The 14,544-nt window shown below is 50.5% G+C and overlaps 1 protein-coding gene across 1 annotated transcript in view; it reads left to right on the top strand.

Moving 5' to 3' along the window:
* Window positions 1-1,995: 1,995 nt before the first annotated feature.
* LOC137536229 (membrane-spanning 4-domains subfamily A member 4D-like) overlaps window positions 1,996-14,544 on the top strand; it is a 285,896-nt gene continuing 273,347 nt past the window's right edge. Inside the window, exon 1 of the mRNA XM_068258352.1 lies at window positions 1,996-2,059. The gene's annotated coding sequence lies outside the window, so the exon portion shown is untranslated. The remainder of the gene's footprint in view (window positions 2,060-14,544) is intronic.

The following is a 14,544-nucleotide window of genomic DNA, read 5'->3' as shown; positions in this document are numbered from 1 at the left end:
AGACTCACTCTAATTTCATCAGTCCATAAAACCTTAGATATTTCTTGGCCCAGTCTTGACGTTTCAGCTTGTGTGTCTTGTTCAGTGGTGGTCGTCTTTCAGCCTTTCTTAAATTGGCCATGTCTCTGAGTATTGCACACCTTGTGCTTTCGGGCACTCCAGTGATGTTGCAGCTCTGAAATATGGCCAAACTGGTGGCAAGTGGCATCTTGGCAGCTGCACGCTTGACTTTTCTCAGTTCATGGGCAGTTATTTTGCGCCTTGGTTTTTCCACACGCTTCTTGCGACCCTGTTGACTATTTTGAATGAATTGATTGTTCGATGATCACGCTTCAGAAGCTTTGCAATTTTAAGAGTACTGCATCCCTTTGCAAGATATCTCACTATTTTTGACTTTTCTGAGCCTGTCAAGTCCTTCTGTTGACCCGTTTTGCCAAAGGAAAGGAAGTTGCCTAATAATTATGCACACCTGATATAGGGTGTTGATGTCATTAGACCACACCCCTTCTCATTACAGAGATGCACATCACCTGATATGCTTAATTGGTAGTAGGCTTTCGAGCCTATACAGCTTGGAGTAAGACAACATGCATAAAGAGGATGATGTGGTCAAAATACTCATTTGCCTAATAATTCTGCACTCCCTGTATAATGCACTTTCTAGAGAAAATGTAAACAAATTGCTGTTAGGTCCATGTACAAAGCAATGGACTGTGATTGGCTGACTGTTGCATCCTCCCTTTCACTGCTGACAGCCCCATCGGATCCTATAATTGTAAAGCATGGCACAGTGGGTTGCTGGAGGCAGATCCGCCCATCTCCTGCCATATGATTGGCTGTTGATAGGTGTGTGCGGGCAGTTGGTGTTTCCTATTGGCGAACGGTCCACCCCCCTAAGCCCACCCGTATACAGAATGGACCTTGTTAATAGGAAAGCATTAGCAGCCACTTGCACGTGTTAAGTTAAGCGTGTTTTTGCCAAGATGTTTACACAATGCAGCAAGAAAGGTTCTCTCCAGTCTGTGAGTTTTGATTAGGTTCTTAATAGAACCCTTCAATCTCTAATTAGAGGTTTTAAGGATAAATTAGACATTAGACATTATCATTAGAGCCTCCTCTTTGGACCAATGGTAATAGAGTGAGTGGGTGGGGCTGCCCTGACACACACCCATCTTTCACACAGTATAAAAGGAGCTCTGCGCAGCGTGACTGGTTTAGCTGCTGATCTATGGCCAACAGGCTATTTTTTGTTTTTCGTATTTGAAATGTAGATTTAATGTTCTGTACTGTTGTCCTTTCCACTGGCACCTTGTCACTTAGCACTTAGCACTTGTCACTTAGCACTTTGTCCCCTGACAAAGCCCTCCATTTTGAGGGTGTGAAACATGTAGGGGTGGTGGTGGGGTTTACTTTATTTATGTAGTCAACAGTATTCATTAGCAAGCAGTCGACGGTTATGATCTGTGTGCCTCCCTAGACAGCAACATATAGGCCTCTCAGATCCATATACTTGTCTATAACTCGACTCCCTGAAAGTCATTTCCAACAATCAGTAGCTGATCTTCTGTTTAAATTGTTGAAACAAAAGTTACATTTTAGATTTTGTCCTCCTTCAGGTTAGGTTATGAGTTTAGTATACCAAATATGTAGTGTGTGTTATGCTAGCAGTTAGTTTCTTTGTGCCGTCAGTTGTTCATGTACAACTTTAGTCTCTTTAGTTTAGCCAGTAGAAATGAATCATGTCAGAGCCAAGGATCTGCTGCTGGTTGTGGAAGATTTTTGTGGTCTGCCCTCAGATCCTGTATTTATTTTGCACTGGTGTCATGTGCCTTCTCTTTTTCACGCATTCTCAAAGTACTGTTTATTCTCTGCTGTGGCTCTGCTTTTACTGAGTTCTTTTTTTTGCAGCTGGGAGTACACCTTGAATGGTTCTTTGAGGAAGAGGATATTTATCTTATTTGCCTCTGCTTTTCTGCTGCACCTCCTTATCCGGTGGGCCTTTGTGCAGATGAGGTCAACCCTTTGCATTAGTTCAGTAGGACGGTAACACAACCTGCCTGTATGTAATGTATGACCTGTTTTTTCTCTTGTATGCATAGCCAAGCATTTTTAAGGATTATGCAGCTGTTCAATGGTCTGCATTATGAAGGTGGCAGTAATGATTGTTATTAGGGTATCTTCTTCTTCTCTCTGCTGACCCTTGGTAACCAGTTTTAGGGGTTTGATTGTAGCTTGTTAAGCAATAATTTTGTGATTATCAACAGTGCTCTGTAATAATGAAGGTGCTAGTAAAGTCCTAGCTTCAGATTTATGGATGCACATACAGTTGTTCATCTGGGTTGTCTCGGTCTTCTTGTGCTTACTTTGCATTGTGCAATTGCTCTATCTCAAATGTGGCTAGTGTGGATGTAGGTCTTTTTTCTACCCCAGTCCCCCCGTTTCATGTATCTTCTCAAATCAGGTCCACCATTATAATAGCATTACATATTTTTATTGAACCAGCAGCACACAAATTAGCAGATGTGTAGTCAGAGCCGGGACAAGGTCCTCCAGCACCCAAGGCTGAGACAACAAAGTGCGCCCCTCCATCCCTCCCACCCCAGCCATCACACACTGATTTCTATTAGAGTAAGAGGCACCCCAGGGCCCCCAACACCTCAATCTCTAGTTATCTGGCTTGCAGTCACTGCCATGTATCCCCTTTTCTTTGTTCTCTTTGCTTCAAACACCATAGGGGAATGATAGCTGAGTGCATTGTGCGCACTGCGCCCTGAGGCTGGAGCCTATCTTGCCTCTGCCTCGGCCAGGCCCTGCGTGTAGTCAACATCACTACTGATTGGTAGGTGAAACCAGTGCCACAGCTAACCCTGGGCACACAACTCTAGGTAATCAGGAGGCTGGGTTCAAAGTGGAACGTTGCGGTGCTGCATTATAAAGTTTTATAATGCAGCTTACTGCACTGTAATGAGATGTTGATCGGATACCTCATTATCCTATTCGAGTTTGGTCGAATTCGGATAGTAAACTATCCAAATTCACTCGAAGTTCGATATTCGAGTTAATCGAATATCCGATTCGAACTTGGATATCCGACGTCACTATCCGAGTCTGTATTCGAGTAAAATATTTGAGCTGGCCTTAAATAGCTTTTAAAACTAGTATTGGAGGTCAATGATGCATGAAACCACCTTTTTTATGAAGAAAAACATCAAGTGATTATGTGGTGATGTAGTACCGTATTTCTCGCCGTATAAGACGCTCCGGAATATAAGACGCACCCAGGTTTAGAGGGCAAGAAACAGGGAAAAAAAGTATAAACTAAACCTGGTGCGTCCATATTTCAGGAGCATCTTGTACATGTCCTCCCCCAAATGGTGTCCTCCTGTGTACCTCATGTGTCCTTATCTCCCCCTGTCTACCCCAAGTGTCCTCTGGTCTCCTACCCTGTGTCCTGTGGACTCCCCCCTGTGCCCTCTGGTCTCTCCCCTTTGTCCTGTGATGTTCCCCCTGTGTCCTCTGGTCTGCCCCCCTGTGCCCTCTGGTCTGCCCCTCTGTGTCCTCTGGTCCCCTCTGTTCCTTGTGGTCTGCCCCCCGGTGCCCTCTGGTCTACACCCTCTGTGTCCTCTGGTCCCCCTGTGCCCTCTGGTCTGCCCCCTCTGTGTCCTCTGGTCCCCCCTGTGCTCTCTGGTCTGCCCCCTCTGTGCCCTCTTGTCCCCTGTGCCCTCTGGTATGCCCCCTCTGTGTCCTCTGGTCCCCCCTGTGCCCTCTGGTCTGCCCCCTCTGGTCCCCCCTGTGCCCTCTGGTCTGTGCCCTCTGGTCTGCACCCTCTGGTCCCCCTGTGCCCTCTGGTCTGCCCCCTCTGTGTCCTCTGGTCCCCTGTGCCCTCTGGTATGCCCCCTCTGGTCCCCCCTGTGCCCTCTGGTCTGCCCCCTCTGTGCCCTCTGGTCTGCCCCGTGTCCTCTGGTATGCCCCCTCTGGTCCCCCCTGTGCCCTCTGGTTCCCCCTGTGCCCTCTGGTCTGCTCCCTGTGTCCTATGGTATGCCCCCTCTGTGTCCTCTGGTCTGCCCCCTCTGTGCCTTGTCGCCCCCCCCCCCATGTTTCCCATGTGCCTGACTCCCTGCTATGTGTTTATCCTACCACGCGCTTACATGTCTAAGCCCCCGCTTACATCGCCGGGTCCCCCCTGTGTATGCAGCGGCAGCGGGCAGTAGCTTACCTCCTCCATCTTGCCCGCGGCGATTGAAGACATCCGGCTGCTATGGGCGGCTTCCTCTAGTGCCGGCTTGTAATGACGCGTCATCGCGTCATTACAAGCCGGCACTAGAGGAAGCCGCCCACAGGAGCCGGATGTCTTCAATCGCCGCGGGCAAGATGGAGGAGGTAAGCTACTGCCCGCTGCCGCTGCATACACAGGGGGGACCCGGCGATGTAAGCGGGGGCTTAGACATGTAAGCTGGGGGCGGATGGAGGATAGACACATAGCGGGGAGCCAGGCACAGGGGGAAATAGGCAGGGAATCCCCGACATAGCGGCGGTTCGTATCGGCGGGCGTTCGGAAGTCGGGGATTCCCTGCCTTTGCCGTATAAGACGCAGGGACTTTTTCACCCCATTTTTTGGGGAGAAAAAGTGCGTCTTATACGGCGAAAAGTACGGTAGTTATAAAAAAAAGGTATCAAAAATAGTAAATTAACTTCATGAAAAGTGTTTGCATGAGAAGGTGTGTCCAAAATGGTTGTAAGTTGGAAGTCTTCATTTACGTCGTGTTCATCTTCTTCTTCTATATCTTCTTCTTCTTCTTCTTCTTCTTCTATATCTTCTTCTTTTTCTTCTTCTTCTATATCTTCTTCTACTCGAATCTTCTTCATCTTCTACTTCTTTTATCTTCTTCTATATCTTCTTCTTCTTCTTCTGTATCTTCTTCTTCTTCTTCTTCTTCTTCTTCTATTATATCTTCTTCTTCTTCGTCTTCTTCTTCTATATCTTCTTCTTCTTCTTGTATATCTTCTTCTTCTTCTTTTTCTTCTTCTTCTTCTTCTATATCTTCTTCATCTACTTCTTCTATATCTTCTTCATCTTCTTCTTCTATATCTTCTTCTTCTATATCTTCTTCTTCTTCTATATCTTCTTCTTCTATATCTTCTTCTTCTTTCTTCTTCTTCTTCTTCTCTATCATTATATTATGTGTCTTGGTTTTCCTTTCTTTTGTAATATTTTTTTTTACTTCATTTGTGGAAATATTTAATTTTAATAACACCATAGTTATATTTGTGTTGATGGCATAATAGGTAGTGGCACATTGCAAGCCACAGCGCCTTTTTCTGTGTACCCTGGCGGTGGTAAAACACAGACATCAGCAGGAGGAGGAAGTAGTTGCAGCTATTGTAGTGTGGTAATAGTAGGAGAGTGGGTGGCAGCAGAAAATAGTTCTTCTGTTCTCCCTGGCAGTGGTAGCAGCACACAGACAGCAGAAGCTCAATGCAGCTACAGGAGGAGGAGTAGTGTGTGTCAGGCAGTGTGATGTGACTGACATAATAGGCCCTGGTTCCTAGCAGTGGTACCAGGGCCGTTAATGAACATCATGAGGTTCCAGACAGCGGTCATGAAGCCCACATTGTGTCCAATACACAATTGGGACAGCACAGTTTTCAACTCGGACACCTCTAAAATAATTAATTTTTTTTTCTTCAAAATAATGCAGCTATTTTTGAGCGTAAATAGCTGGTGGCACATGGGCAGCAGCACCTTGTAATGTGTTCCCTGGTGTGATGATCCGCTCAGCTGGCTGCACAGGCAGACAGCTGTTTGTCCATTCCTCTAGTCTGTGGGCTGGTGTCTTTCCATTGCAAGTTGCTGGTCTGTTCTCTTGCTGGGGAATTTGCATACATTCGTTATGCAAATCCCCTACCTGCCTTCTTTGATGACTGGCACTATAAGAGCTTTATGTTTCCCAGAAGGCTTGGCTGGTCATTTCCCTTCCATGGTCTGTTCCTGATGGACACTGCTGGAGTGTCAGCCATTGCTATCTAGTATAGTTAATTCCTGGGGGTTGCTTTAGGCTCCCCTTCTAGCCCAGTCAGGTTGTATTATCTGTATTGCCTGTTCTGTCTTGTCTTGCCTGTTGCCATTGTCTTGTCCCAACGGTGGTCGACAGGAAATGGTTCTGATCCCTGTTCTTGGAGTATAGCTGGTGCAGCGGTTGCTACCAGCTATCTCTTCTGATCTGTCTCTTTGGATCGCGCTAGCCACTTTTCGCTAGCGCTGTGGATCCTTCTGTTCTGTCTCCTGGGATCGCGCTAGCCACTTTCCGCTATCGCTGTGGATCCTTCTGTTCTGTTCTACCTCTCTGGATCGCACTAGCATCCTGCGCTAGTGCTGTGGATCCTTCTGTTCTGTTACTCTGTCCCTGGATCGCACTTGCTTCGCGCTAGTGCTGTGGATCCTTCTGTTCTGCCTCTCTGGATCGCGCTAGTCACTTTCGCTAGTGCTGTGGATCCTATCTCTCGCTTGTCCCTGTTTTCGTGTGTCTGTCTTGTCTGCTACGCTTGCTGGAGGCTCGGTGAGGTAACTGTTAAGCAAGCGCTCGCGTCCTCTGTTTCATGTTTGTCTGTCGATGGTTAGTTAGGCGTGCTTGTCTCTATTGTGCTTATCACGTGGAGACCGCGCATAACCGCGTGCACTGTTGCGAATAAGTGCGGTGTTCGGGGTTAGCTAGCGTTTGTTATTTTCCGTATCTCCTCATTGTATTATTTGCTGTGCCTTTGCTACCCTCGTGCCCTGTTTTGCTCAGTCTTGTGTCTCTGTCGGCAATCGCCATTCTTGCGATTGCATTCCCACTTCGTTTCCGCCGTTGTGTGTTCACCGTCGCTGGGTGGCGACTAGTTTGGTGGACACACATTGGTTCTGTCCCTTTGCTCTGTTTCTTGTGGGCTATCCAGCCCTGCCTGATTGTACCTTGTCCTGGATCTGTACAATTCCCACTGGCATCTGTGGCTGTGCAGCGACTGTGTTCGCCTGCACTCCACAGCGCCATCTGCCGGAGGGAATTGCCTTCTGCGGGTGCATAGCACCTAGCCTGGGTGTCCTCAAATATACGCTTGTGGAGGAAATCCGCCGCGTCAGCGCACGTCTGGTGCGCTGACCGCGAATACGATTCCACAATCGTTACACCTGGCAGTGGAGACACAGACAGCAGGAGGAAATACAACAGCAGGCAGCGTGAGGAGGATGAGTGTGTGGCAGACTGGCAGCAGGCAGCAGGCAGGAGGGCAGGCAGCGAGACATAATAGGCCCTGGTTCCTAGCGGTGGTACCAGGGCCGTAAATAAACACCATGAGGTTCCAGACAGCGGTCGTGAAGCCCACATTGTGTCCAATACACAATTGGGACAGCACAGTTTTCAACCCGGACACCTCTAAAATAATAACACAAAATTATTACATTTTTTTTTCCAGAAATGCAGTTATTTTTGAGTGTAAATAGCTGGTGGCGCATGGGCAGCAGCACCTTTTAATGTGTTCCCTGGCAGTGAAGACACAGACAGCAGGAAGAAATACAGCAGCAGCAGCAGGTGTAATGTGTGTGTGCCACTTCATGTCCCCCTCTCGCCGACAACAGGGGCCAGGAATTCGCCTTCCACCCAAGCCTGGTTCATTTTGAGAAACGTCAGTCTGTCCACAGACTTGTGAGACAGACAAGATCGCTTTTCAGTGACGACTCCACCGGCTGCACTGAAGCAACGCTCTGACAGTACGCTGGAAGGGGGGCAGGAGAGCACTTCCAGGGCGTACTGCGCAAGCTCGCTCCAGATCGGCAGGTGCTTGACCCAATACTCCATGGGATCAACAGGGGCAACGCTGTCAAGCCTGCTGAAGGACCCCATGTAGTCAGCTACCATGCGGGTCAAGCGCTGTCTGTGACTGGAGAAGGATGCTGCTGCAGGCACCTCCTCTCTAGTCCCTGGCAGCTCTACACTCATGTAGAGCTCGTTGGTCAGAGACAGCAGGTCTGTGGTGCGCGTGCGCTTGCTGCTGGTGGATGCAGGCACCTGCTGCTGCCTCTGTGCTGGCTGGACAGTGGGGGTGGATGGCTGAGGGAAGGCTTCCTCCAAGTGCTCAACAAGGGACAGCTGCAAATCCCTCATTTGTTGCGCACGGTCTCCTCCTGCAGGCAGGAACTGGCTGAGCTTCCCCTTCAGACGTGGGTCCAGCATCATGCAGATCCAGATGTCCTCCCTCTGCTTCATCTGGATGACCCTTGGGTCCTTGCGCAGGCACCTCAGCATGTGCGCTGCCATTGGGAAGAGTCTGGCCACGTCTGCTGGCACATCATCGGCAGCCCCAGAGCCGACAGTGCTGTCCTCCTCATCCTCTGCCTCCTCCACCTCATCCTCTCTCCACCCCCGCACCACTCCAGCTGCGCTCTGCTGCTCCCCCTCATCAGCAGCAAGGTCAGGGACCTCCACCAACTCCAAGCCCTCCTCCTCAGAGGTGACCTGTGAAGCTGCCTGCAGCTCCTGCTGGTCCAAGGCTGTCGCTCCCTCTTCCAGCAGTGCATACAGGGCCCTGTCCAGCACACACACCATGGGGACCCACTCGCACACCATTGCATGGTCCCTGCTTACCATGTTGGTGGCCTGCAGGAAGGGTGCCAGCACTGAGCACACCTGCTGCATGTACCCCCAGTCCTCCGTGGAGATGATGGACGGGAGGTTGGTGGCAGAACGCCCAGTTGCAGTGATGGCGGCAACTGTTGCTCGTGCAACGTACTGGCTGACAGCCTGCCTCTGTTCAACCAGATGCTCCAACATCGCCAGGGTGGAGTTCCAGCGAGTTGGAACATCGATCATGAGCCGGTGCTGTGGCAGGTGCAGCTCCTTCTGCACCTCTTCCAGGCTCGCTACGGCTGCAGCCGAGTGCCGGAAATGACGCACAACCTTCCTTGCCGCCTCAAGGAGTCGGTCCATCCCCTGGTAGGTCCGCAGGAACTTTTGGACTACCAGGTTCAGGACGTGCGCCAGGCAGGGGATGTGGGTCAGGTCTCCCCTGCTGATGGCAGCAACCAGGATTGCCCCATTGTCGTACACCACCTCTCCGACTCTGAGGCCTCTGGGGGTCAGTCAATTCCTCTCCTGCTCTCGGAGTTTGGCCAGGACATGGTTCGCCGTCAGTTTGGTCTTCCCCAAGCTGACCAATTCCAGCAGCGCTTGGCAGTGGTGTGGCTTCACGCTGCTGCTGAAGCCCCTCACCCCCTTCCACCAAGCTGACCCAATGCGCGGTGAAGGACAGATAGCGGCCTGTCCCAAACCGGCTGCTCCACGAGTCCATGGTGACGTGGACCCATTCACCCACCGCGTGATCCAGCCCTCTCCCGACATTGGCCATCACAGAGCGGTGAAGTGCAGGGATGGCCGTGCGTGCAAAAAAATGTCGGCTGGGGATTGGCCAATCGGGGGCTGCACACATCAGGAGCGCACGCATGTCGCTCCCCTCCTGCACAAGGGAATAAGGCAGGAGTTGGGAGCACATGGCCCGTGCCAGCAAGCCGTTTAGCTGACACACGTGACGGCTGCTGGGAGGCAGAACCCTGACCACCCCCTGGAAGGTGTCGCTGAGCAGGGTCTGGCGACGCCTTTTGCTGGCACGGGAATCACTGGAGGGAGCAGAGGAGGCCACTGAGGACTGGCTGCCAGAACAGGCCTCAGTGTCGGCGGCAGGAGTTGCAGAGGGAGGAGGAGCAGTGCGTTTCTGACGCACTCCTGCTGGTGCTGCTGGAGGAGGTGGAGGAGGGCGGGTGGCTGCTGCCGACAGCTTCGCAGTGGTGGCGGGTCTGCCACTGCCACTGCCAGCTTCCTTCAACTTCATGAACTCCTCATGTTCATGAAAGTGTTGCCCTGCCAGATGGTTCACCAGAGAGGTGGTGCCATACGCAGAGGGCTCCTTCCCTCTGCTGAGCTGCTGGCGGCACTGGTTGCAGGTGGCATACTTGCAATCCACATATGGCAGGGTGAAAAAATTCCAAATTGGGGAGGTGAAGTTTTCCCTTCGGTTTGAAGGTGCTGCTGCCGCTGGTCTCCCTGTGGTGTTTGGGGGGGGGGTGGGGGGGAGTTCTTGGTGCGGCTGGTGGCACTGGCAGAACTCTATGGATCAGCACTCTGTGTGGCCTGCATACCACGCCCACTTCTGATCCTGCCTATGTCTGCAATGCTGATCCTTCTAGCAAGGCCCACAGACGCATCCTCCTCCTCACAGCTGATGACAACCCCAGGATCTGCCACCCAGTCTCTGTCCTTCACCCTGTCATCATCATCCTCCCCCTCCGCAAACATGTCCTGCTGGGATGACCCCACAAACTCCCCTTCTGCATGCATGGGCTGATGGACACTCACCACTGTCTGACTGTCCAAAGCATCATCCCCCAAAGTGCCCATCAGCATTTCTTCCTCCTCAAATTCTGCCACAACAGCACTCAATACCCTCGCTGTGTTTGGGGTAAAGAAGGTGCTGAGTGACAGGGTGCTGGTGTTTCCCGCTGGGGCTGGAGAACTGCACTCCTCTTCCTCCTCCCCAGGCAGTGCTGGGCGGCTGCTGCTGCTCTTGTGAACAGGAGTGGTGGCGGGGGTGGAGGACTCGGTTCCAGAGCTAATGGTGGCCTGCTCATCCACCATCAGTTCCACCACAGAGTCTGCGTCCTTCTCCTCAATAGGACGGCTACGACCTGGCGGTGGGAGGAACATCTGCGCCACACTGTCTCTGCAGCGTGACTCCCAGCTGTTGGGCGGCCAGTGACTAATGGCGGAATAGCCACTGGTGCAGACGCAGAACTGCGCATGGTGGTGGTGGCGCGGCTGCCACAACCTCCTCTCTTGCCGATGCCCTTGCTGCCCTTGCAGCCCCTGCCTAAACCGCGGCTGCCAGTGCCAGACATTGTATATTTTTAATATTACACAAATTTTTTTAAAAAGTTATGTATGTAAAGGTGGGTGGGACAAGTGGGGTACTTTTATGGGGTGGGACTGGTGGTGGTGGGTGTGTGAGGTGACGGACAGGTGTACTCTACAGCAGAGATCGGTGTAGCGCTAACGGGAGAGTGCCCAGTGCGCACACAAAGACCCTAGCTGACGCTGACTGACGGTGTCCCTATACACAGACTAGAGTACAGTACAATTCAGCGAATACACAATACAAGTAATATAAACAATAGGACGGGTGTAGCACTAAGGAGAGGGTGCGGACTGCGCAGACATGCACTGCGCACACAAAGACCCTAGGTAACGTGGTGACGGACGGTCCCTATACACAGACTAGAGTACACTACAGTACTAACTAAACAATAGAAGAATCTAGCTAAACAATAGAACAGGTGTGACTAGATTACAGAGAGCAGATACAGGACAGGTATAGCAGTAAAGCTGGCTGGGCCTTGCTAACTACAAAATAGTACAATAATCTATCTAACACAGAAGTAGTACAGTAGAGTAGGACAGGTGAGAGCACAAGTAAGGTAACTAGAGACTAGAGCACAGAGCAGGGCAGGCTGCCTTGCCTAGGCACAGGGCCTAGCTGCTGCAGCTGCAGCAGCACCAGTGACAGTCTCCCTCCCTAGTCCCTAATCACACAAACTAAACTGCCTAAAATACAATCTATCTACAATACAAAGCAATACAGGTGAATATCAAGTGTTGGAGTGTAAAAACGCTTGGTGTATTGAACAATAAATGCACTACTTGCACAGACAAAAAGCACTGGAGCAGTCTCTCAGTACAGTCAGTCAGTAAGTCACAAGCAGGACGAGTGAGGCAATAGCTAGGATATCTCTGGATAGCTGATTGCTATCCGAGTGCGCTCGGATAGCACAGCCCGGATAGCTAATACTATTCGAGCTCGGTATTCGAGCTCTCTTTTATGTACTCCTGCATAGAAAGTTTCTCAGGGCCAGACAAGTTATACAAATGGCCTCTAGGGGGCATACATCCTGACCTCAACTCAATAGCACAGTCGAAACTTCTATGTGGTGGAAGTTTATCTGCTGCTTTGGGACAAAAGACGTCCAGGAAATCATTATATTGTGCAGGCAACCCTTCCATCTGAACCTTGGTGTTACAGACAGCAACTTTCTCCAGACAATGATGATGACAGTGAGATGACCAGCTCAATAGCTGACCAGAACTCCAGTCAATCTGAGGAGAATGTTGTTGTAGCCATGGCATACCAAGAATTATTGTAGAAGTAGCCATGTTGAGCACAAAGAACTGTATTTGTTCTTTACGAAGTACCCCCACTTGACATAATAATACAGGAGTTTGTGAGAGGGGTTGTTTCAGGGGTCTAGTCCTGGGAAAAGAGGTGAGTGGACTCACCTGGAAAACCCCTGCCAAAAATGGGCATGGTCAAGCATAATGTGGGCGTGGTCATGGGTGGGGCCAAATATACATGACCTTAACAGTGATGTAAAAGGTCTGCCGGGGAAGTTTAAGCTCTGCGGTAGTGTATCCCCCCAAAATAGATGTAATCTGACAGCATTTCACCAAAAAGACACAATCTGGTAGAAGTTCCTCCAAAATACAGATAATATGGCAGTGGTTCCCCCAAAATAGATAATGTGGCAGCAGCAGTTCCCCCAACATACACATCATTTGGAAGCAGTTCCCCAAAATACGCGAAACCTGGCAGCTGATCACCCAAAATATACGTAACACCCAAAATACATATAATGTGGCAGCAGTGGTCCCCCAAACATACACAATCTGGCAGCAGTTCCCCAAAATACACGTAATCTGGCAGCAGACGTTCCCCTAACATACACATAATCTGGCAGCTGTTCCCCAAAATACATAACAGCAGTTCCACAAAAATGCAGATAATCTGACAGAAGTTCCCCCAAAATAGGTACCCCCAGCATAGGTAGCCAGGTCTATAGGTGTCCCCAGTATAAGTAGCCATGAGTATAGTAGTCCACAGTGTATGTAGCCAGAGGTATATGTGCCTAGTATATGTAGCCAGGCGCTATATGTCCCCAGTATATGTAGCCAGGGGTATACATGCCAAGTATATGTAGCCATGGGTATATGTGCCCAGTATATGTAGCCAGGGGTATATGTGCCCAGCATATGTAGCCAGGGGTATATGTCCCAGTATATGTAGCCAGGGATATATGTCCCAGTATATGTAGCCTGGGGTATATGTCCCAGTATATGTAGCCAGGGGTATATGTCCCAGTATATGTAGTCAGAGGTATATATGTGCCAGTATATGTAGTCAGGGGTATATGTCCCAGTATATGTAGCTAGGGGTATATGTGCCCAGTATACGTAGCCAGAGGTACTGTATATGTGCCCAGTATATGTAGTCAGGGGTATATGTGCCCAGTATATGTAGGCAGGGATATATGTGTCCAGTATATGTAGGCAGAGGTATATGTGCCCAGTATATGTAGGCAGGGGTATATGTGTCCAGTATATGTAGGCAGGGGTATATGTGCCCAGTATATGTAGTCAGGGGGTATATGTGCCCAGTATATGTAATCAGGGGTATATGTGCCCAGTATATGTAGCCAGGGGGTATATGTGCCCAGTATATGTAATCAGGGGTATATGTGCCCAGTATATGTAGTCAGGGGGTATATGTGCCCAGTATATATGTAGTCAGTGGTATATGTGCCCAGTATATGTAGTCAGGGGGTATATGTGCCCAGTATATATGTAGTCAGGGGTATATGTCCTCAGAATAGGTAGTCAGGTGTCCCCCCAGCATGAGGGGAGCAGCGCAGAGAAGAGGGAGAGCTGTGAGCAGCGGTGGAGAAGGGGGGCCATCTCCCCCCCTTCCCTCACCTTAGGGTGCTCTCCCTCCCTCGCTCTCCTCTCCAGAAGTAACGTGCGTGCAGCCGGCAGCAGGCGAGACTTACCTCTCCTCATTCCGGCGCGAGCATTCCACTGCCGCAAGTCTGGTCTGGTCCAGACCAGAGCAGCGGCATGCAGATCCGACGCCAGAACGAGGAGAGGTAAGTCCCGCCCGCTGCCAGCTACACGCGCGTTACTTCTGGAGGGGAGAGCGAGGGAGGGAGAGCACCCTAAGGTGAGGGAAGGGGAGGTGGCCCCCCTTCTCCACCGCTGCTCACAGCTCTCCCTCTTCTCTGCACTGCTCCCCTCCTAACATGCCAGGGTGGACGGCGTCCACTCTCTGGAAATAGTAAGTGGACGTCGTCCACCCGCGTCCACGCACCACTCGACCTCTGGGTTGTTTCCCCTGAAGTGGAGAATCATCCACTGCAGTTACAAAAATCTGACTGTCTAGGGAAACAATGGGAACTCCCAATTTCATAGCAAAATCAGAGTCTATGAAATTGGCTGCAGAGCCCGAGTCTATGAATGCCTGGGTAGATAAGACTCGATTCTCCCAGGTAATAGAACACGGGACTGTAGAGATGTCGCGAACCTCCGATTTTCGGTTCGCGAACACTGTTCGTGAACCCTGTTCGCTAACCTCCGCGGAAAGTTCGGTTCGCGAAAAAGTTCGCGAACCGCAATAGAGTTCAATGGGGATGCGAAC

This window comes from Hyperolius riggenbachi, chromosome 10 (assembly GCF_040937935.1).
Source record: "Hyperolius riggenbachi isolate aHypRig1 chromosome 10, aHypRig1.pri, whole genome shotgun sequence".
Lineage (NCBI taxonomy): Eukaryota > Metazoa > Chordata > Amphibia > Anura > Hyperoliidae > Hyperolius > Hyperolius riggenbachi.
Note: the sequence above shows the minus strand (reverse complement) of the source record. Positions and strands in the feature narration are given on the sequence as shown.